Source organism: Rana temporaria, chromosome 1 (genome assembly GCF_905171775.1).
Source record: "Rana temporaria chromosome 1, aRanTem1.1, whole genome shotgun sequence".
In the NCBI taxonomy this organism is placed as follows: Eukaryota; Metazoa; Chordata; class Amphibia; order Anura; family Ranidae; genus Rana; species Rana temporaria.
Window position 1 is genome coordinate 426,585,209 of NC_053489.1, and position 24,804 is coordinate 426,610,012.

A 24,804-nucleotide genomic window follows, 5' to 3' on the forward strand; every position below is an offset into this window, starting at 1 on the left:
TGCTGTACGCCTCCTGGCAGCCTCCCTGACCAGTTTTCTTCTCGTCTTTTCATACATTTTGGAGGGACATCCAGTTCTTGTCATTGTTAATGTCATTGTTGTGCCATATTTTCCCCACTTGATAAAGATTGTCTTCACTGTGTTCCATGGTATATTTAATGCCTTTGAAATTCTTTTGTACCCTTCTCCTGACTGATACCTTTTAACAATGAGATCCCTTTTGAGGATTTTGACACTCTGCGGACCATGGCTTTTGCTGTAGGATATGACTAAGAAAATGTCAGGAAATACCTACTAAAACAGCTGAACTTTATTTGGGGTTACTTAGAGGCACTTTAAATGATGGCAGGTTTGTACTGACCATTATTTAACATGAATGGTTGCACACATTGACACACCCATAGGTTTATTTCCACAAGCATATCGTAAGGCCTCGTACACACGATAGGTTAAACAGAGGACAACGGTCTGATGTTGACCGTTGACCGTTAACCGTTTCCATCGGTCAAAATCGATCGTGTGCTTTAAATTTAACCGATGGATTCCTAACTGATAGGTCAGAAACGATCGTTAGTAGGCACAACCATCGGTTAAAAATCCACGCATGCTCAGATTCAAGTCGACGCATTCTTGGAAGCATTGAACTTCGTTTTTTTCAGCACGTCGTTATTTTTTAGGTCACCGCGTACTGACACGATAGTTTTTTTAACCGATGGTGTGTAGGCGCGATGGACCATCAGTCAGCCTTATCGGTTAACCGATGAAAGCGGTCCATCGGTCCGTTCTCATCGGATGGACTGATCATGTGTACGCGGCATTAGAATATGAGATTGAGACTTTCATCACCTGCTCCACAGAGGCTTTCCTGAACCACCCAGAGCTCCATCCACAGCAGTCAGCCGTAGGATCCACTACCTTAGCAGTGCACTCCTGACCCCAACGGTGTGCATGTGTCATGTGTGATCAGTTATGACACCAGACATTTGATGGTTTAACAGTTTGGTTGACAGCACAAACAAATGTGACAGTTTGCAGTTCGCAGGAATCCAACTGTTTTTTTAAACTGTTAAATCAATGGGTTTGGTTCCACTTTAAGGTTTAAGGGTTGTACTTTAATCCTATTGATGGCTATCACAGTCAGGTCAGCCATCACAAATGTTGGGGTCCCTTACACAGTTTTAGGCAGGGCCCCCCTGGAGCAGAGAACCCGGGGGGGGGGGGGTAATGACAAAAAAAACAAGTGTAATCTCTTCTCTCCTGACACGAGATAATAAGCGGGGGGGGGGCCTTACAGGTATAATGCAAAAAAAAATGGGAGGGGGGCCGACCGGGCCTGTAAGGGGCCCTGGGGGGCATTGGGCCCCTTACATGTGTAATTCAAAAAAAAATATAAAAAAAAAACGGGAGGGGGCCAGCCAGGCCTGTGCCTATAAGGGGCCCTGGGGACCATCTAGCCTCTTACAGGTGTAATGCAAAAAAATAAATAAACGGGAGGGGGCCAGCCAGGCCCCTTACAGGTGAAATGCCTGTACCCCCCTGATGGCGGCCCTGATCACAGTATACCACTTTACTACTACATTTTTGTTATAACTTTTCCAAGATGTTTTTTAAATCCTTTCTATGTAACAAAAACAAACATATTCTGCACACATTGTACATATGAACATGCAAAGCAATGTGTAATAATGTTCAGGCTGCACTTGTCTGTTGGCATGGCCCTCCTTTGTGACAAATAACCTTGTGCGTTATTTGACAGAAATCTAGACAATCTTCCAAATGGAGCTATAGCATCAAACATTGCTCTAGCTGATTTCCTGCGATAAATAATGATTTGACAGTGAATGAGGATGCACTTAGCAAAGAAGGTTTTTCAGCCTCACATTTATCACTTTGAGAGAGGAATGACTAATCAAATGCTTAATTACCAAGTAACAAGGGGACATTAAAAAAGTGATAAATGCGAACATTTTCCAGAGAAACCTGTTCCTCTCTGTTTAACTGTCCAATAACACAAGCTCAAAGGGAAAAATTGCATTTGTATTCATGTGCTAAGTTGTAAACTAGTGCTTTTATAGACAAAATCCTTCTCTTTCTGGTGATGCACTTCACTGATATCAAATTAGACATCTCTCTAAACCAATAAACTGTGAAGGGGAATGAAGGTCCTGTATAGCTCTGGAACATCAGTTACAAAGTGGGGAAAAGTTAACACTTCATCAAGCACCTTAAATGTCCAGAATCATTAGCTGCAGCCACAAAACAATGAAGTACCTTTAAATCAATGCACACACACACACACACACACACAGAAGAAGGAAAATTGCTGCAATAGGCTTTTCCGCAAAGTGTGCAGTTTTTGGGAAAATGCTTACTCAGAAAGATTCAGTGAACAACATGACCAGTTTCTAAAAAAAAAAAAAAAAAAAAAAATGTAGAAGCACTGAATATGAGGAAAGTTGTTAGAAGTTTGAAACAAAATGCTATTGTTATAGATACAATCTATTTCCTAGTGATTTAGTTGTTTGAAGAAAAATGTGGACAAATAAATGATGAAGAGCTCTACAAACCTATTTTAGAAACCTGCTTTATAAAGTATTTTAATATATATTACCAATAATTATTATTAGTACTGGCTATTCTGTAATTTATTAACCACCTCAGCTTCAGAAGGTTTTACCCCCTTCATGACCAGGCAATTTTTTGCTATTTAGCACTTTGCTATTTTAACTGGTAAGTGCGCAGTCATGCAACGCTGTACCCAAATTAAATGGATATAATTTTTTTGCACAAGTAGAGCTTTTATTTGGTGGTATTTATTCACCACTGGGTATTTTATTTCTTATGATATAAAGGAAAAAAGACAGAAAATATTTCTGCTATAAAATACTGTATTTTTCGCTCCATAAGACGCACCTGACCATAAGACGCACTTAGGTTTTAGCGGAGAAAAACAAGAAAAAAAATATTCTGAATCAAATGGTGTACAAAAATATTTACCAGTGCCCATGAAATGCAGCCTGACCAGTTCCAATTAAATGCAACCTGACCAGTGCCAATTAAATGCAACCTGACCAGTGCCAATTAAATGCAACCTGACCAGTGCCAATTAAATGCAACCTGACCTGTGCCATACAATGCAGCCTGACCTGTGCCATACAGTGCTGCTTGACCTGTGCCATACAATGCAGCCTGCCTGTGCCTTACAATGCAGCCTGCCTGTGCCATACAATGCAGCCTGCCTGTGCCATACAATGCAGCCTGCCTGTGCCATACAAAGCAGCCTGCCTGTGCCATACAATGCAGCCTGTCTGTGCCATACAATGCAGCCTGTCTGTGCCATACAATGCAGCCTTACCTGTGCCTGGCGAGGACATCATCACATCTGACAGAGCAGCCCGAGCTGGTGCCATGACCACACTCCATTCGGCCTGCTCTGTTTTCTGTCTGTGACAGGCAAGGCCAAGTACAAGGTGACAGGCTCAGGACCAGGATCACCCGGCACTCGCGAGAGACGGCCGTCTATTCTAACATGGCGGCGGTAGCAGCAGCGGGGGGAGGGCAGTCCTGGCCAGTATTGGCTCCATAAGACACACAGGCATTTCCCCCCATTTTTTTGGGGGGGGGGTGTCTTAGGGAGCAAAAAGGGTGTTGGTACATGCTTGCGCCCTAAACCCCGGAAACAGGCAGCAATGTACCAGTAGGCCGATGTGCCTGTACAGGTCACCCATCCCCAGTACTTTGCAGGTGGGATGTCCAGAAGTAGTTAAAGGATAAGTTCACCTTTAAGTAAAAAATAATAAATGCACTTCTTTTTGCAAGAATTTTTTTTTATTATTTAAAATGTTGTTTATACAGCAGCCTGCAAAGTATTGCACCATCAGTGGGTGGTGGGTGCAAAGTCAGACTCTTGTACATTCTCCCTCTATAGGCTATCTGTTTGATTTTCTGTGACAGCAGCTGTAGGGGAGAGGAACCCTCACCTTCCTTCACAGGGGTGTAAGGTGCTCTGGGGGTAAGGGGAACATGTGTCGGAACATGTTACAAGTTACTACCTAAATACGGGTGTAACATTTTCAAATGGTAAACTTATCCTTTAAACCGATGGCAACCAACCAACTTTGTTTAAGCAGAACTATAGGTAAGCTTCTTTTTTTTTTTTCTTCTTTTTTTTTTCATTTTAGATAGCATAAGGGTGGGATTTAACCCTGTCAGGTTTTTTTTGTCATTTGTGTTCCACTGGGGATATTTCCCTTCACTTCCTGTCGTATGATCACAACAGGAAGTGAGAGAGAAATCCCTGACTGTTATTAGGGTCTGCAGAACTAGTGTTCCACTTGAAATTTTCCTTTCTATTCCTGCTCTTGTAATCACTTAAAATTAGAGATTTTCTTTTCACTTTCAGGGATTGCAGTAACCAGGACAAATAGAGAGGGTGAATCTCCCTAACGGGGACACAGACAGCCATGAACATCTGGCAAGGGTTCTACCCCCTCTCTATCTAAAGATAAATAAAAAAGTTTTGCCTACAGTTACACTTTACAGATAGAATTTTTATTATACGTGTTTGCTGTCTTCCAGATCTCAGATTGTTTCTCTACACTGTTTTACTGTTGTAATGTATACATTAGCCTAAAAAAACACAAATTTGAAGCCAGTACAGGATATATATTGTAACATTAGATACAATATACTTGCAGACACGATCTTTTTTATTAACCTTAAAATATAGTAAAGATGTTTCCAGCATCAAGTAAAGAATATTGGCTGTTGGCTGTTACTGTCACCACAGGAAGGAAACACACAGGCAGTGACTCTAAAAAGGAAATCTGTAGATCTCAGAAGGCAAGATTTATATTTCTTACACATCTTTGCTTTCTCTGCCTGCCCTTCATCCCTCCCAAAAAGTGTTAACCTAAATGTCAAGAACCAGACCGGGAAGCTAGATATTTTTTATTGTACTTCATGCTTTCTTCAACCTGCTTTTTAATCACCTTTTCCACATATCACTTAGATGCCATCTTCTGATTCAAACAGCCTCCAAAAGCTTTCCAAAACATAGGCATTAAACATGTTGTACATATAGTTTCATAGTAGGTAAGGTTGAATAATGACAATAGTCCATCCAGTTCAACCTGTGTAGGTCTATGTGTGTCAGTGTCTATACTTTTTCCCATTTCCCTGTATGTTGTGTTATTTAAGATGCACATCAAAGAGTCTCTTAAAAATATCCATACTCCACCAATCGTGGAAGAGAGTTCCACATCCTCATTGCCCTGACAGTGAAAAATGTCCTCACTCCACATCTAAATAATTAAAAATATGGCAGGCTACATTTCTATATTTTAATGGGCGAACACTCAATAAAGACAGCATTTTAATTGGCGGACAGTAAAGACAGCAATGATTACTTATACTTTCTACATGGACTAGCCTCATCATTAAAACAGTAGAGATAGCATACACAGGCCTGTCGCGACAAGGCAAGAAAACCAAGTAATTGCTTGGGGCCCCGGTCTGGCCTGGGGCCCCAAGCAGGGCCCTTGCCACGCTTCCTATAAATGCTGCAGCCGCCTGAGCGTTCTATAGAGAGCCTCAGGCAGCTGCAGCACTGCTGCCTCTCTCGTCACTTCTTCCCCTTCCCTGTAGCGTGGCCGAGCTCCTCTTCCTTCCTCCTGTTAGTCCAGCCAGGTACCGTGTGGTACAGGAGATTCAGTTTCCTGCTCCCGGCTGGACTGACAGGAAGTGCACACCGAGTGCTCACTTCCTTTCAGTCTGGCCGGGAACAGGAAACTGCATCTCCTGCCGTGCGGTAAGGTGGGGGGGGGCTGAGTAAAAAGAACATAGGGAGGGGGGGTAAAAAGAACATAGGGAGGGAAAGAGGGGGGGTAAAAAAAACATAGGGAGGGGGAGTAAAAAGAAACATGGGATGGGAGGGAGTAAAAAGAACATACGGAGGGGGGGAGGGGAGTAAGAAGGACACAGGGAGGGGGAGGGGGGAGTAAGAAGGACACAGGGAGGGAGGTCTGGGGAGTAAAAAGAACATGGAGGGGTAAAAAAAACATAGGGAGGAGGACCTCCGTGTCAATTTTGCTTGGGGCCCCCAAATTCCTTCAAACGGCCCTGAGCATACAGTATATAATTGCTTCATAAGCCATTTTGTACATCATATGACTGGCTCAGTAAGAACATGTGTGCACAGACCTTGAGATCAAATTGTTTGCATCATCTGCACCACGCATTTTGGAAGTAGTAATATGAACAGATTTAAAGTGAAAACTCCATGCATGTGAAAAGGGATGTTGAAACTGAATATTTGCTTATTGGAACTCGTGATAATGTCCTAGAATGAGTAAAAGAGGGGACATATTGTATTCCAATGAGGAACTAAAAGGAAATCTCCTTTTTCATAATTGACAATTTTTATTAAGGTTTAAAAGTTACAAAACTAAAATACACAACACAAAAATAAGAGGGGATAGTGGGATAAAACAAACACAGAGGGGGAGAGAGGTGGGAAATAAGAAAGCATCATCATACTTCGGTAGGTAGCATAAGTGCATCCTGCAATTAGTCAACAAAAGGCTTAGCTGGTTGACCGACCAGGGTTGAGGCTCGGCTCTAAGAGAGCGTGTGCCCAACACAGTGGCAGTACATATAGGCCTATCTGCAGGTCTCGTCATCGGTTAATCATACCTTGAGGAAGAAAAAAATTTTGTGCGTGCCTAGACTGTGTATCTAAAAGAAAAAAAAAGAAAAAAAGAGGGGTAGTAAAGAAAGAAAGAGGAGGTAACATTTAGAGCAGAGTAGTTCCAACCAGCTAGACTCATCACTCGAGGATCCTGCGCAGACGTAGTCGTGGACACTGGGGAGGGGAGAGGGGGGTGCCCCAAGCAGTCAAGGGGGTTCCACTCGAAGATACCAGCCCTCCCATATTGCTTTCTGTCTGGTCGTGTGATTCTCTAGTCGGGCTCTACATATTTAATTCTGTCATAGAGATTTGAGAGAGTTGGGGGGTGTTGTTTCTTCCAATGTAATGCCACTAAGCACCTTGCCGCTGTGAGGATATGTGTGGCAATTTTTTTTGCTAGTCTGGGGAGATTAGGAGGAAGAAGGCCCAGTAGGAAAAACTTGGGGGAGAGGGGGACATCCACCTCCAACAGCTGATGGAGAAGGACCCGAACCGAGCCCCAGTAGGGCTGGAGAGCTGGGCAGCTCCAGTAAATATGAAATAGCGTTGCTCTGTCTCGGAGACACCTCCAACAGCGGTCCGAGGCCGATGGGTATATAGCATGTAAGCGCGCCGGTGATAGATACTAACCATAAAGCACTTTATACGTGTTTTCTTTGTATATAGTACACATAGAACTTTTGGCCGCACAGGACCATGCGGCTCTCCATTTTGCAGGGGAGAGTTCCTCCCTGAGGGTTTCTTCCCACTTGCGCATGTAGCTATGTTTCCCCAGGAAGAGTCTGTCATTAGAGTTTTGTATATATCCAAGGTCAGTCCTCTCTGTGAGGGGCCTGACAGGACCACTCTCTCAATTGGGGAAAGCATGGAGAACCGTAGTGTCGGGGCGATAGTGAGGCCATAATGCCAAATCTGAAGGTACCCAAAGAGAGCAGTACTAGGGAGGTCGTGCTTGGCTCTAAGTTGGTCAAAGGGTAGTAATACCCTGGTTACTGGGTTTACTAGATGTCCGAAGTGAAAGAGATTTTTTTGTAACCAGAGATAGATCATTTGGTAGGTTAAAATATCGGGTAATTTAGGGTTATAGAGAAAGGCTGTGACTAAGGAGGCCTCAGATTGGAGGGGAGTAGCACGGTTCAGTTGTTTCCAAATAGACCGCAGTAGATTCATGGTATGTAATAGAGAGGTGGAGGGGACATCTGCATTTGTGTTCCACAGTGAGTTGTTCGGATGGATGGGGGCTATCCATAATTTATCTATTTGGGTCCATCTATTGTAGGTCGGGAGGGTCACCCAGGATGTGATTGCTCTCAGCTGGGTAGCATAGTAATCACAAAGAAGGTTTGGGAAGGCCAAACCACCCTCGTTCCGGGAGGCATAGAGTATCAAGCGAGCAAGGCTGTGCCGTTTGTACTTCCATGTAAAGTTTAAGAGATCAGTCTGGAGTTTCCAAAGTTGAACTAGTGGGATGGGAACTGGGAGGGTCATGAAGCAGTACAGTATTTTAGGCAATATGGTCATTTTGATCGAGGCTATACATCCGAATCAACATATTGGGTAGTGTCTCCATTTAGACAGAAGGGACCTGATTTGCACAAATAGGGTTCTAAAATTTGTGTTGTGTAGCGATTCGTAGGGGGGGGGGTAAGATGCACTCCTAGGTACTTAATGGCGTGTGTCTTCCAAGCGTAGAGGAAATTGTCAGAGAGATGTTGTACCTCCGAAGAGGATATGTTAATTGGCAAGGCTTCCGATATAGCGGAATTTATTTTGTAACCGACAAGGATCCAAATTCCTCCAGGAGCCTATGAAGATTAGGGAGGGTCGTGCGTGGTCGCGTCAAGGTCAGGAGTATATCATCTGAAAATAGTGAGACTTTAAATTCTCATCCTCTAACCATAATCTCATTAACGTCGGGGTCTTGTCTGATCTGGGCTGCCAGGGGTTCGATGCACAGGGCGAAAAGCAATGGAGAGAGTGGACATCCTTGCCTAGTCCCATTCGATATGGGAAAAGGCGGGATGCCACAAAGGGCGTTTTGATAGATGCAGACGGGGTTGCATAGAGGTGTCTAATCGCCCAAAGGAACGGCCCCCTGGAGCCCAGATATTCAAGGGTTGAGAATAGAAACGGCCAGCTGAGCCTATGAAAGGCTTTTTCAGCGTCTAAACTTAGTAGGAGCGTTTCTGTTTTTTGTCTGTTAACGATGTCAATTAGGTTGATGACTCTCCTGGTGTTGTCCCCCGCCTGACATCCTGGGACGAAGCCCACCTGGTCTTTATGGACTAAGGAGGGTAGTACCAGGTTTAGACGAAGGGAAAGCAGTTTCGTAAAGATTTTTAAGTCGGAATTCAGGAGAGCGATGGGTCTGTAGTTCCCACACAGTGTGTGATCCTTATCTGGTTTGGGTATTAATGTCAGATGGGAATCTTACATATCTATTGGGATGTTGTCTCTGTTCAGAAATCCATTAAAAGAGAAGTATGGGTTTCCTTTTTCTGCTTACATCTATTCTATGTAAGCTGCTGATATCTATAAACCTTTACAGCCCACTCAGAAGTGCCCCTATTCTGTTAAAATCTAGATAAATACCAGTGGGAGGTTCTACAGACTTTCATACAGCATCATCCAGACAAGGCTGTGAAAATAGAGTCTGGATACACTCCCTTCGCTGTCGTTTTGCTTGACTGATGTCCTCTCTCCTCCCTCTGCTTGTTTCTGAGACTTCACAGAGCATAGCTGCTTCCCCCTCCCTTCTCACTATTCTCTCCTCCCCTTCCCTATCTATCAGCACAGCCACGTCTCTTAGGGGAGGGGGGACAGATGCAGGGGGTGTGTTGGTGCAGATGTACACACCCCCTGAAACTTTTCAAACTGAAAATGGACAGTTTTTGCCAGCAGAAGGGAAAGTTCATGTGCACATGCTGTAAAAACTAAAAGAGGTAGGAAAATAAGATTAGCTGATATGTGACTAATGTTATATTTACTAGTTATTTAACCCATGCCATACTCCTCCTTTAAATAATCCGGTCATGTTTGGGAGAAGGGTGGGTAGGAATGTCTTGTAATATTCGTATGGCAGGCCATCAGGGCCTGGAGCCTTTCCATTTGGTAGGAGTTTTAGAGTCTCAGAAATCTCCTCCTCCGTAATTGGTGAGCTGAGGGACTGTAACGCTTCTGCGGAGAGAGTGGCCACTAAACTTTTCTTCAGGTACGTTAGGATGCGGTCTTTAAAGATGGCTGGAGTCGGGATATGTGGGATGGAGGGATTATTGTAAAGGTCAGAGAAGTAGTCGTGGAGTAGTTGAGCTATGCGGTCAGGGTGATAGTGGAGGGTCCCCATTGAGTCTCGCAGAGCCTGGGGGGCTGACATGTAGGTTTGCTCCTGCAGTTTTTGGGTCAATAGGAAATCTCCTTTTTCAAGACAGACGGGAAAGAAAATCCTGATAGGGGTCTCAACTATTCCCTATTTTATCCAAAACTAACAACGAAAAAAAGCTTTACATACACTTTAAAGGAAAAATTACACCTTTTAGATCAATATAAGTGTTTGAGATGATCTTCTTACTGTTTCACAAGTAGTTAACTTTCCCAGCATTAGAGATGTCATACTCTACTCAAAGGGAACCTTAATAGGGGAAGGAACATGGGCCTCCAGCATGATGTCCTGTACCATGGTTCATAACAAAAAGGAGAGGGTTTTCTGGGACTTTGTATGAAGCACAGCTAAAAGTATTGAATAAGCAATCACCTGTTAGTGGATTCAAAACAATTTATACATGGAATAATAGAATAATAACATGGTAAGCAAACACAACATAATATCTTCACAGTTTATTGTCCATAATGACACAATTTTAATTTCTTACTTTTTGTAGGTAAGAGTGTCTGGAAAATACTTAAATCCTCCTCTGCCTCCCCCCTTATTCCCCCTCTGTGCCAACCATCTGTTCACTCTGTGATTTCTTTTAATATAGATCGATACATATTGCTACTGCTCCTAATGAGTGGATATCTCCACAAAATTTGTAGAGCCCCAGCCTCATGCTACACCCTTGCAATCACGTGATTCACCCTAAAAAAAAAAAAACTGTTCTATCCAGCATACTGCTGACGTCAACAGTAAGCTGGATTCTTTTTTTCAGTCTTTACTTACCTTTTTTCTTCGTTTTCACCCAGCTTCCGGGTTCTCGCTCCCCCGGGGAGTAGGCATTCCTAAGCTCTGCATAGATGAGTGACGTGCGCGTCATCGCCTTCCGAAAATATCCGAGTGGGACTCGGCACTTTACGGCGCATGCGCAGTCAGCTCTACACGGCAGGCGCCGCATAACGCCGTAAAGAGCCGAGACCCCGTCGGATATTTTCGGAAGGCGATGACGCGCACGTCAATCATCTATGCAGAGCTCCCTGTCGGGGAAAAGGAGCGACACGCCCACTCCCCACAAGGAAGAAGACCCGGAAGTGCGGCTGAAGACAGGTAAGTGTACACAAAAAAAAATTGACAACGCTACAAGCCTTTATTAAGGCTAGAGATAGGTTAGGCAAAAAAATTATTTTAGGTTGAACCCCCGCTTTAAGATCGATAATTATGGATTTTTATTGTCACCATTAACTCAATTATGTTGATGATGAATTACAATGATATTTTATTATACTGTGAATCATGTTGTCATTATGGACAATAAACTGTGAAGATATTATGCTATGTTTGCTTACATGTTATTTTTCTATTATTCCATGTATAAATTGTTTCAAAACTATTAGCAGGTGATTGCTTATTCAATACTTTTAGCTGTGCTTTTAGCTGTACTTCATACAAAGTCCGAACAAACCCTCTCCTTTTTGTTTTGACATAACAAGGATGGAGGCAGATGAACCTACCCACTTATTGCCTCATACAAGGTCCCAAATCCTCTTTCCCTCTTCTTACTGTGCCATGGATCGTTATGTATCCCTAACTATTATACATAAAAATCAAAAAGCAGTCCAATACATGCTGCATTTCCTGGGGCTGGTTTGCCATTTGCAAACCTTTGAGAGCCTACAGCACATTATACAGTATTATAAGACTTCTAAAAAACGTATCATCCTACTTAGGGTCCCATGTGGGGTGGGCTCTAAGCGTGGTATAACTGCAGTGGAGACTTAACTTTTTAAACTATTAAACCTATTATGCATGGGAAAAGCCTCTTGAAAAACATAGCGGTTTCTAGTTTTGATTGTTTCCATCACCAAGCTGTGGTTATCGGGCGTCACTAAATGGCGGACCGCGGTCCGGTTCCGGCCCCAGTGGCCATTCTATCCGGACCGCAGCCTCGCCTGTGTGTCTCTGTGGCCGGCTCGCCCGCCTGCCGATGCCGCTATTTACACAGCATGGCAGGCGCAGCAGGTCTGTGCCGTCTCTGCACTCCCCCCTCCCCACACTGCCTGTCTACCTTATTCACACAAACTTGAATCACGATCGCGCTGGACAATGGGCGGGACTTTTTAAGTTAAAAAGTGGGTGATTGGTTGCTAGGCAGCGGGTCGGTCCAAGCAACAAATCACTCACTTTTAATGGGAAAGGTCCCGCCCATTGTCCAGAGCGGCCACGCTCCATGTCCTGTGTGAATAAGGTAGGTTTTCTGTGGGGAGGGGGAGTGTTGTGCTGTGCAGGACAAAACAGGGGTTTGCTATTGAGAGGATTGTGATGGGGGGGAGTCAGTCTGCGATGGGGGGGGGAGGGTCTGTGATTGTAGGGAGGGGGTTGTTCAGTCTGTGATGGGGGGGGGGGGGGGGTCCGTCTGATTGGTGGGTCAGTCTGTGATAGGGGGTCTGATTTGGGGGGGGGTCAGTCTGTGATAGGGAGATCTCTGATTGTGGGGGGTTCAGTCTAAGATGGGGTGTTCTGTGATTGTGGGTGGGGGGGGGTTCAGTTTGTAATTGGGGGGGGGGGGGTTTAAGTCTGATTTGGGCGGTCAGTCTGTGATAGGAGGTCTGTGATTTGGGGGGTCAGTCTGATTGGTGGGTCAGTCTGTGATGGGGGGGATCTGTGATTGTGGGGGGGGGGGGTTCAGTCTGTGATGGGGTGGTCTGTAATTGGGGAGGTCTGTGATTGTGGGGGGGGGGTTCAGTCTGTGATTGTGGGGGGGATCAGTCTATGATAGTGGGGTCTGTGATTGGGGGGGGGTTCAGTCTGTGATTGGGTGGTCTGTGAATTTGGGGGGTCAGTCTGTGATTGGTGGGTCAGTCTGTTATAGGGGGTCTGATATGGGGGGTCAATCTGTGATGGGGGGATCTGTGTTTGTGGGGGGTTCAGTCTGTGATGGGGTGTTCTGTGATTGTGGGGGGTTCAGTTTGTAATTGGGGGGGATCAGTCTGATTTGGGGGGGTTTGTGATTGTGGGGGGGTTCAGTCTGTGATGGGGTGGTCTGTGATTGTGGGGGGTCCATCTGTGATTGGGGGATCAGTCTGTAATAGGGGGTCTGTGATTTGGGGGATCTGATTTGGGGGGGTCAGCCTGTGATAGGGGGATCTGTGATTGTGGGGGTTCAGTCTGTGATTGGGGGGTCCATCTGTGATTGTGGGGAATCAGTCTGTGCTGGGGGTGTCCATCTGTGATTGGGGGGGATCGGTATGTGATGGGGGTCTGTGATTTGGGGGGTCAGTCTGGGATGGGGGATCTGTGATTTGGGGGGGGGTCAGTCTGTAATGGGGGGTTTGTGATGAGGCAGGGGGATGTGATGTAAGGGGGGGGCTGAGGACACTGATGTAAAAGGGGTTCTATGATTTCTGCACTGGCAAAATACAGGTCTCTGTTTTCTATGTGTCCTGTTCACATTGAAACAGCGCCCCTGCGTGCTGAGCAGTGTGGTGCAAAATGCATTCTGTTTCTATGCACCGCAACTGATCTGTGCTGCCTAAAAATGAAAGAAATGTATTTTGAGATTTTTATGTAGATTTCGATGGTGTGTGGGTCTTAAAGGTGTGTGCATGTGTGTGGTGGGGGGGGGGGGGGCGCTGTGAAGTGGAGGATATCATGTGGCGTCATAGCACCAATATGACATTCGGACCTCCGCTGGAAGAATTTTTTTCCGACCGGACCCCCGTGAATTTTAATTCACTACCCCTGGTCTAGTCTATCATCATTATGGGTTTGTTAAATAAAAAAAAATAAAAAAACATGAAATAGTGCTCCTTTAGGAAATGGTTTCTGTTGCTGTAATTAGTTGACAGCTTTACTGGACTGATTTACTCATGGAATTAATCTGATTGCCATATATGATTTCAGGAAGGTTTTGTTTCTCCCAAAGTGGTTACATTTGGAACTTGATAGACTTTTGTCTTTATTTCTACCTTTGTATCTAAGCAACTGTGTAATGCATTTAACAGGAACTTGAGAACAAGAACATGCATTGTGAATCCAGATCCTTTTTGTTGTTTCCTTTTTATTTGAATTCCTGGGTCAATGACATTTAGTAAGTAACGGAAATTATTATAGGTAATAATACAGAAGGAGGAGGAGTTTAAAGTGACAAAGTTTTACTTATTGCTATACTCATACAACCATCTTAGATAAACTGTGTGTTAACATAGGTACTGTATATGTTGCTGTCTAGATGTTCACGTTAAATTAGGTTTATTTGGAGGCCATACCATATACAGTAAAACCTTGGTTTGCAAGCATAATTAGTTCCAGAAACATGCTTGTAATCCAAAGCATATGTATATCAAAACATTTTTTTTACAGGGTATAAAAGAGAAGAGGCACCTCTAAGTGTAGCAATAAGTTGCTAAATGTTGTACCTTCATTAAATGTAACCATATTGCTACACTTGGAGGCTCCTCTCTTCTTTTTTTATACTCAGTTGTGACATAACGCTACTCTTATATCAAAACATCGCTTGTATATCAAGGCAAAATGTATTAAAAAATGTTGCTTGTCTTGCAAAACGCTCTCAAACCAAGTTACTCTCAAACCAAGGTTTTACTGAACTCAACAAAGCTGGCTGTGAGAAACAGGTTAGCATGGCACAGCCACGTTGTCATGATGTCACTTTCCATGGTTCTGAATGTATTACAAACCACTTTGTAAGCAACATAATTACTTTATTACAATTTAAATAGCCCACATTATTCTGAACTGGTGGTCTAATTAACAAGCACATTTACAAAACAATACTTTAATGCAGTAAAACAGTGTATGTACAGCATACAGTATATACATATATAGTGCAGACAATGGAAGTAGAGGAGGAAGCAGGTAAAGCGACTCTGTTGCTAAAATAGCTTATGACTTACCATCCCATCATGCACTTATTCATAGAATAATTGTTAAGATATGTTGTATTACTGAAAACAGCCTAATTTCCCATCCCAACATCAGCCAGGTCAGAGAAACATATATGGGACTTTCAATGTGCCTTCCAGAGAAAATACAATTCATTTATTTTTTGCGAATAGTGTCTTTATTACAGCAAATGGGCAATAAAAATATAAAGTTTACCTAAAATAATCATAAAATCTGATTAAACATTGTAATACAATACATTTTCATGTATACAATTGTACCATGTGAGGCATGAAGGATTGCTTCGACAGGATCCATGATCCAACGGATGCAAGATGATCAATTTCTACAAGATAAATGTACTTTATGAATATACCAACATGTGACACGAAATAGAAAAAAACATAGAAAAATCATTAAAATTCAACATTTTTTTTTTTAAGTGTATTTTGTGCATGTACTCGAGAGAGAGGAGCCGGACTGCCGGAGTTGGGAGTAGGCAGGCCTCCCCCAGAGGCAATCTGACACCTTTCTCCATGCCCCGGGTGGCAATGGTGGGTGTGTGAGGGGGTCCTCCCACACAGCCCGCCCTACCTGCTCCGCTTTGAAGCCCAACGGGGCAGAGGGACTCTAGCCCGCTCAACCAGCCCCGTTTGTCCTTCGCCTCTCTTTTTAGAGACCGTGTGGTCAAAGTGTGTGCATGTTAACCCAAATTCGAGTGCGTGTAAGTGTGGTGGTTTTTGTGGGAGGGGGTGGGCGTACTAAGCGCAGGCTTACCTCACATAGCACACCCACCGGGAGCTGGGCTGAGACCACCAAACTCAATTCACATGTAGCTGAGACCGGGATCCGAACCCCTAGCTGCAGAGGTGAATGGCTTGTCAGCGCAGTGCCAATCGCGTTGAGCCACCGCAGCTCATATTAAAATTCAACATAATCATAGAATATATGTCCAGAAAGAAAATAATATTTATATACATTCCTTGATACCTCCCGATTAAACAGAACCTGGGCAAAAAAATATTCACTGACCAAATAATTCCCAACATGTAAGGCCTCGTACAAACGATAGGTTAAACAGAGGACAATGGTCTGATGGACCGTTTTCATCGGTCAAAACCGATCGTGTGTGGGCCCCATAGGTTATTTAACCATCGGTTAAAAAAAAGCAAACTTGCTTTAAATTTAAACGATGGATTCCTAACCGATAGGTCAAAACCAATCGTTAGTAGGCACAACCATTGGTTAAAAATCCACGCATGCTCAGAATCAAGTCGACGCATGCTTGGAAGCATTGAACTTCGTTTTTTTCAGCACGTCGTTGTGTTTTACGTCACCGCGTTCTGACACGATCGTTTTTTTAACCGATGGTGTGTAGGCGCGACGGACCATCAGTCAGCTTCATCGGTCAACCGATGAAAACGGTCCATCGGTCCGTTCTCATCGGATTGACTGATCGTGTGTACGTGGCATAAGGGGATATAAGAAGAGTGGCACCTACCACCTCTAGCCCACAGAGAAGAGCGGGCTTACTATTCATAATGTGGACAAATGTGTGTAGTAAGACAGCACCAACTGTGTGTAATCTTGCAAATCACCAATAAGTAGGGCCAGACTGGTCTTTTGCCGAGCTTCGGGTCCCTGACACTGGAATGCTTACTAAGGGAAGCAGGCTGTGGCTCCCTGTGGTTTCACAGCCAGATTCCCCCTATGCATGTGTGAGCCATGCTATGCTTTGTAAATAGGCTGTGACATGTCCCAGAAGGTTGTGGGCAGGGAGGTGGGGGAGAACTTCCGCTCCATTTGCCTAGGCAAGAGGGAGTTGGTACCTGCTAAAACTAGGTACCTGCTCTTCTCTCCCCTACAAAAAAAAACTCCAAAAGACCCAAAAGTAGGAGAGGAGGGGGTTATGTCATGTGATGGCAAAAGTCTGATTACTTAGTGTAAATCGGTGACTTCTGCAGTTGATGGGGAGAACTATAACCTTCGCCAACATTGACTAGAGTAGGGGAAAGCCAATGGGTGACATCACAACTCACAACTATAATTTAGACCTTTGTCAGCCCGTACATTTACACAGAGGGCCCAGAGCCTTGCAGTCATGTGATCACTCACAAGAAAGAAAAAAAGTATTTACTCTAAGTATTCTTAAAAAACGTATGCAGCATGTATAAGATTAGTGAGAAGGCAACGTAGGTAGGTTATTTTAGCTTTTTTGCTTAACTTTAAATGTAAATCAAATGCAGCTGAACTTTTTGATTACTCTAAGTGACTTTTTTAATGCATCCCCCATCTCTGTTTAGGGAAGATTATATCAGTTTTGATTAGATCTATTTAGACTTGTCAGTTTTTTATTGCAGTAAAATACATGGGCCCAGATTCAAGAAGCTATTGCGCCCGCGCAACCATAGGTTGCGCGGCGCAATAGCTGTTTTGCTCCCGCGTAGCGAATGCCCCTGATTCAGGAACATCGCTACGCGGACTGCAGCCTAGGATATGACAGACATAAGCCTCCTTATGCCTTCATATCTCAGGCTGCATTCTTGCTAGGGGGCGCGGCCATTGTGATCGGCGTATAGTATGCAAATTGCATACTACCACCGATTCACAAAAGTTGCGCGGGCCCTGCGCACGCAAGGTACGGAGTTTCCGTACGGCGACTTTAGCGCAAGGCTGCTCCTGCTAATAGTAGGGGCAGCCAATGCTAAAGTATAGCCGCCCTTCCCGCTCGTGAAATTTAAATGTCACGTCGTTTACGTAAGTGATTCGTGAATGGCGCTGGACGCCATTCACGTTCACTTAGAAGCAAATGACGTCCTTGCGACGTCATTTGCCGCAATGCACGTCGGGAAAGTTTCCCATCGGAGCATGCGCTGTTCGCTCGGCGCGGGAGCGCGCCTAATTTAAATGATTCCCGCCCCCGGCGGGATCATTTACATTAGGCGCCCTTACGCCGGGCTAATTAGCATAGCGCCCGCGCAATTTACGGAGCTACTGCTCCGTGAATCGCGGGCAAATCGAAATATTTGCGTGGGCGCAGAGCAAAAATCGTTGCCCTTTGCCCACGCAAATATTGCGCGGATCTACCTGAATCTGGGCCATGGATTTTACCGTTTAAATTTCAAACCTTCCTGTCTTCAAAATAGTGACACTTTTTACTCGTTTCAAAACAGCACATTTGAAAAGAGATAACTCGGAGGCCTCCTGCCTTCAGGCGAGCAAGGTAATGTGTTTTTTTTTTGTATCATTTTACTCACAGCTAGAGGGGAAAGGTCGAAGATAACATTCCGATTGCCTTGCTACAATGATTGGCTTATGCCCTGGCATGATTTGCTACCTATGGTTATATTCAGTGTATTTAGCGAGATGCTGGCATAAGTTGGTATACTTACCTTTTTCTCGGCTTCTATGCTGCAGCAACAGCCTTTTTAAAAAGATTCTAGGAAATGGGGAGAAGCCAAGATCTTGTGAGAAAATTCTCCAGTACACTCCAAGAGTGTCTTCTCCCAAGTTTTGAGATACTCAACATTCTGTGGGATCTTGCTGGAGAGGTAAGTACATCAACAAACTGTTTAAGAGATTATATTTAAAAACATTTGAGGAGTTAAAACTTCTGTCATTTTTTAATGTTGTCTGCATCCCTGTTAGGGAAATTACATTTCTTTGTTTGTCCTATGGCCATTGTCATTAGAATTGAAAGTGAAGGTAAAGTGGCTGTAAACTTCTGACATAAAAAATGAATGAGACGTATCCTCCTATACTGCATACATTCTTCAATCCAAAACGCGGAGTGTGGTTCTATCTGCAGTCTGGTTGCTCTGCTATCTGCATGGGTAATTTCTGACAGGCTCTTTTAGTAAATATCCCAATTTAAAAAAAAAATGTTAAAAAATCCTGGCGGCTCCTGTGCACGCGTGTGGGAGTGACATCACACGACTCCGGCCATTCACAGAGCCGGAGTCCGTGGCCCTAGAAGGAAGAGGGGCAAACATGGATGCAGCCTGCAGCGGGGACGGTGTGGGCTTTATTTGCATGTAACGCATAGAATGCAGTATTGTAAAAAAACTTCTGCCTTTAGAAACACTTTAAATTGCAGGGTAATTGAATGGTTAAATGTAAGTGTTGGGGAGATTAAGTACTAAAGTTTAATTATAAGGTTAGATACAGGAAAGGTTAACTTCAATTCAGATACATTTAAATCTTTGCCACTAAAACCAATGTATCAGCATTAAACATATTTATATTTCTTTGGATTTACGTATTTCTTATTATGTTTGCAAAAAGATGGATTTTCTCTACATATATTTTCCCTGCAAGCACACATAATATATGAACAATGGGTTCAACAATACAAGTCTTATATATTTTTCTGACAATTCTTTAATCAAACAATGAAGTTATTTGGATGCTGCAACCCACAGGTTAAAATATCCTTAAAAAATAAGTTAGCGTTTTGTTTTTTTTGCTAGTCATACCTACCTTGGTGGATGCAGCATCAGACCAATGCTGCATCTGTCCTCCGACATCTCTGCACTGAGAACCGAGCCACCAAACACCGCCGATGGCTTGGTTCTCACTCCTCCCCGAGCAGAGCAATGCTGACTGCCAGTCAACATTGGAGAGTGAACCTCAGACTACATCCCTGCTGAAAACGGGTCACAGGAGTGCAAAACGAATTGCACTCCTGTGACCCAGAGGAGAAGCCCAGCCTAAAAATGTTGGGCTAGACTTCTCCTTTAAGTTTCTTGTACAATAGCACTCCTGTGTTTAGATTTTCTAAATTCAGAAGAAGTTATCTCCCCTCAGTAGGAGGGGAGATGAGAAGAAGCCCAGAGTTGCAGGGGAGCCACAGGAGATCAGTGCTGGGGGGGTGGTCGGTTTTACATGGGATCAGATGGATTACTCTTGGCATGCAGTGTGTGACAGGGCACAGTGGGCCCTCCTTCCCATACGATGATGCACCACTGTACCTTACTGAATATGCCAACATTTGTCCCAGAAGTCAATCTCATAAAGTCTTCAGTACTGGTCTGGTCGTTAAGGCAAGCAGCCACTGTAGTCAGTTTGATCAAGTCAAATGGAATTACCCATTTGAAGACTGGATTATTTATGTGCCTCTGAACAGTTACTGCTTAGGGCTGGAGATGAGCAAACGTATTATAGAAGCAATCATATCCGAAAATAAATGTTGTCTTTTTGAAATTCCTCTTTGCCTTATAGACTTATTGCTTTATTTTATGTCAAAGTGCTTCCATGTTCTCAGTATATGTATAATGAATCAACTTCAGTTCTTATTTTTAAGTTATTATAACAGCAGTATGGAGATTGATAACATCAATCAGATGCCAGTTAGACTGCCAATAATATTCATTTAATATACATTTTCCACATTTGTATGACTGTGTTTATTTGACTTGCTCCCTATTCTAAAAATAAATTGTATGCAACTCTGTTATATTTTTTAGCCTACATAAAGAAAAGAAGAAAAGCTTATATAGCAATAAAATAATGACTTTGTGGGACCCATGTACAATTTAGGTACAAAGGGCCAGATTCACAGCGGAGATACGACGGAGTATCTCAGATACTCTGTTGTATCTTTAATGCCTAGTACACACGAGAGGATTTATCCGCGGAAACGGTCCTCCGGACTGTTTCCGCGGATAAATCCTCTGGCGGATTTTGATCTCCTGGTTGTACTAACCAGGAGATCAAAATCCCCGCGGAATTCCGTCCGCTGTGAAGCGTCGCGCCGTCACCGCGATGATGACGCGGCGACGTACGCGATGCGGTGATATAAGGAATAAAGTATGGCCGTCGTTTCCGCGTCGAATTTTAAAATTTCACGTCGTTTGCGTAAGACGTCCGGGAATACGGAAGTACGCTACGCAAGTAGCCGATCGAAAAAATGACGTCAGTTCGCGCAAAGCACGGCGGGAATTTCAAAACGGAGCATGCGCAGTAGGTCCAGCGCGGGAGCGCGCCTAATTTAAATGGCACACGCCCCTTTAAATTACACGGGCTTACGCCGGAGGCCACCAGCGTAGGTTTTCATTGCAAGTGCTTTGTGAATCAGGCACTTGCGATGAAAACTTGCGGCGGTGTAACGTATCTACGATACGTTACGCCGCCGCAGTTCTACGTGAATCTGGCCCAAAGTGCCTATACTAGGCATAAAATCTATCTAGTTATGATTTAAAGCATAAAACAACAGAATGCATATTAAGAAAGGACTGCTGGTAGAGAGCACACTCAATGTCAGCTCTTTGAATGCAGTATAACTTGTGAAGAAAATGTTATTCAGGTCTTAATTTTGGCTACATGCACCAGTACAACATATTAAAAAAAACGTATTAGGTAAACTTATGGAAACCTGTGATGACAACACACAAACAAACAAAACAAAAAAACAATTGCAGCCTCACTGTGCCCATCAAACGCAGCTACTGTGCCCATCAAATGCAGCCACTGTGCCCATCAAATGCAGCCACTGTGCCCATCAAATGCAGCCACTGTGCCCATCAAATGCAGCCACTGTGCCCATCAAACGCAGCCACTGTGCCCATCAATTGCAACCACTGTGCCCATCAAATGCAGCCATTGGGTGGGATTCCCAGACCCTATCAGGTACCATGATGCCTCTCATATGGCAAGGGTAGTAGAGTGGTGTGCCCACCAGAAGGAGAAACCGTGGATCCATATGGAACAAAAAATTACAAATATCCCCTTGGAGGGAATGGCATGGATTGCAGAAGTAGATATTCCACCTAAAGTGAAGAAACACCCTACAGTGGGAGCGACGATAAGAGCGATAAAAAGGATTTTCAGGAAAACTAAAATTTCAGAATATCTAAGCCCAATGATGCTGGTTCTTGGGAATCCGAGGTTTGAGATAGGCCTAACAGACTTACATTTTAATAACCTAAGACGAATGGGTATGGGCAGACTAATACATTATGAGAGCAATAACCAGAGGAGGACTAGTGGAGAAATTGAAGGGATAGTCAGGAGGGAACTGGATCCATTAAGATAATTGCAATTGAAAGCGGCAATCCGAGCAATAAAATCACAAGGGGGACGCCTAGAAGACTATCGGAGTTTGAGGAAGTCTGCTTAACCACTTGCTTACTGGGCACATATACCCCCCTCCTGCCCAGGTGAAATTTCAGCTTTCGGCACTGCGTCGCTTTAACTAACAATTGCGCGGTCGTGCGACGTGGCTCCCAAACAAAATTGACGTCCTTTTTTCCCCACAAATAGAGCTTTCTTTTGGTGGTATTTGATCGCCTGTGTGGTTTTTATTTTTTGCGCTGTAAACAAAAAAGAGCGACAATTTTGAAAAAAATACAATATTTTTTACTTGTTGCTATAATAAATATCCCAATTTAAAAAAACAAAAACAATTTTTTTATCTCAGTTTAGGCCGATACGTATTCTTCTACATATTTTTGGTAAAAAAAAAAAATCGCAATAAGCGACTGGTTTGAGCAAAAGTTATAGCGCCTACAAAATAAGGGACAGAATTATTATTTTTTATTATTTTTTTTTTTTACTAGAAATGGCGGCGATCTGCGATTTTTATTGGGACTGCGACGTTATGGCGGACACATCGAACACTTTTGACACATTTTTGGCGCCATTTACATTTATACTGCGATCAGTGCTATAAATATGCACTAATTACAGTATAAATGTGACTTTGCATTGGAGGGGTTAACACTAGGGGGTGAGGAAGGGGTTAAATGTGTACCCTAATTAGTGTTCTAACTGTGGGGGAAGGGGGGTGACTGGGGGGGGTGACCGATCTATGTCCCTATGGACAAGGGACACAGATCGGTCTCCTCTCCAGAGACAGCACCGCTGTCTCTGTGTAAAACGGCAATGAGAGATGATCTCATATGTTTACATATGAGATCATCTCTCATTGGCCGCACAGATCGCATCGCAAACGGCCACTCTGATTGGCCGATCTGTGATTGGCTGACGTCCACTTGGATTTTGGGATCCGCGCTGTAGCCGTCATTTGACTATAGCGCGGGTCCCAAGAGGTTAAAGGGAAAACCAACGAGACATGGTTTGTCCTGTATGTATAGTTTGCTAGTAGAATCAGAAGCCCCACAGACTTTCCTATTTATCCAAGCCTGGGAAAGAGAGTTAGGGCTGACATTTTCAGAGACCCAGAAAAATAAAATTTTCAGGTTTACACATAAGGCCTCGCTAGCCACCAAATACCAGGAAGGGGGATATAAAATTTTAACTAGATGGTATAGGACTCCAGTAGTACTTAAAAAGATATTCCCAGAAGTATCAGATCAATGTTGGCGATGCGGAGAGGCGGAGGGCACCATGGTGCACATATTCTGGGAATGCCCGAAACGGAAAGAATTTTGGGAAATGGTTGCGGATACAATAAGGGAAATCAGGGAGGTGAATCTGGGAGATAGCCCAGCGGCATATCTGCTGAATGATTTCCCGATTTCCATGGTAAAGTTTAAAAAATCTTTGATTAGACATTTGCTGACCGCGGCAAAGGCATGCATTCCAATTCTTTGGAAGAGTACGGTTGTTCCGACAAGAAGACAGTGGTTGGCCAGAGTAACGGAAATTCAGCAAATGGAAAACTTGACCATGGGAATGAGGGAACAGGAGGAGAAATACAGACAGATGTGGGCCCCATATATTACATATAGAGAGCAAAACCCCTAAGGTGGGGATGGGAGGAGGAGGGGTGGATATCCGAGAGGAATTTTTTTCTTCTTTTTTTTTTTGGAGGGGGGTTTGTTTAGGGGAGGGGTAAGGGGGAGGGGGGTAGGGACTTCATAACGACATGGTTTTTGTTTAATAACTGTCAGGAAGTTAAGAAAGTAGAATTTTGAGAATGAGAGGAATAACAGTAGCCAACATACTAAAGTAAGAGATAATTGAAATGTTAATTGTATTACTGTAACTATTTTTGTTTGAACTTTTGATAAGAGAAAGAAAAATGTATAAAATAAAGAATTAAAAAAAAAAAATGCAGCCATTGTGCCCATCAAATGCAGCCACTGTGCCCATCAAACGCAGCCACTGTGCCATCATTTATCGCCACTGTGCCCATCAATTGTCACCACTGTGCCATGCCATCAAACGCAACCACTGTGCCATCAATTGTCGCCACTGTGCCATCAATTGTCACCACTGTGCCATCAATTGTTACCACTGTGCCATTAATTGTCACCACTGTGCTATGCCAAAGGCAGCCACTGTGCCATCAATTGTCACCACTGTGCCATGCCATCAAACGCAGCCACTGTGCCATCAATTGTCACCACTGTGCCATCAATCGTCACCACTGTGCCATCAATCGTCACCACTGTGCCATCAATCGTCACCACTGTGCCATCAATTGTTACCACTGTGCCATCAATTGTCACCACTGTGCCATCAATCGTCACCACTGTGCCATCAATCGTCACCACTGTGCCATCAATTGTTACCACTGTGCCATCAATTGTCACCACTGTGCCCAGCAATTGTCACCACTATGCCATGCCATCAAACACTGCCACTGTGCCATCAATTGTCACCACTGTGCCATCAATTGTCACCACTGTGCCATGCCAAACGCAGCCACTGTGCCATCAATTGTTACCACTGTGCCCATCAATTGTTACCACTGTGCCATCAATTGTTACCACTGTGCCATCAATTGTTACCACTGTGCCCATCAATTGTTACCACTGTGCCCAGCAATTGTCACCACTGTGCCCAGCAATTGTTGCCACTGTGCCCCGCAATTGTTGCCACTGTGCCCAGTAATGCTGGCTGCCACTGTGACCTGTGACCCTCCCCTCCTGGCACTTACCTT

General features: G+C 43.9%; 1 protein-coding gene across 3 annotated transcripts in view; it reads left to right on the top strand.

Moving 5' to 3' along the window:
* Positions 1 to 24,804, top strand: part of LOC120914841 — a 230,518-nt gene that overhangs the window by 17,348 nt on the left and 188,366 nt on the right. The window contains exon 1 of one of the 3 annotated variants that reach the window (XM_040325339.1): positions 18,337 to 18,508. The exons of the other annotated variants lie outside the window; for them this stretch is intronic. The gene's annotated coding sequence lies outside the window, so the exon portion shown is untranslated. Of the gene's footprint in view, positions 1 to 18,336; positions 18,509 to 24,804 lie in introns of those variants that run through there. 3 annotated transcript variants of the gene reach the window in all.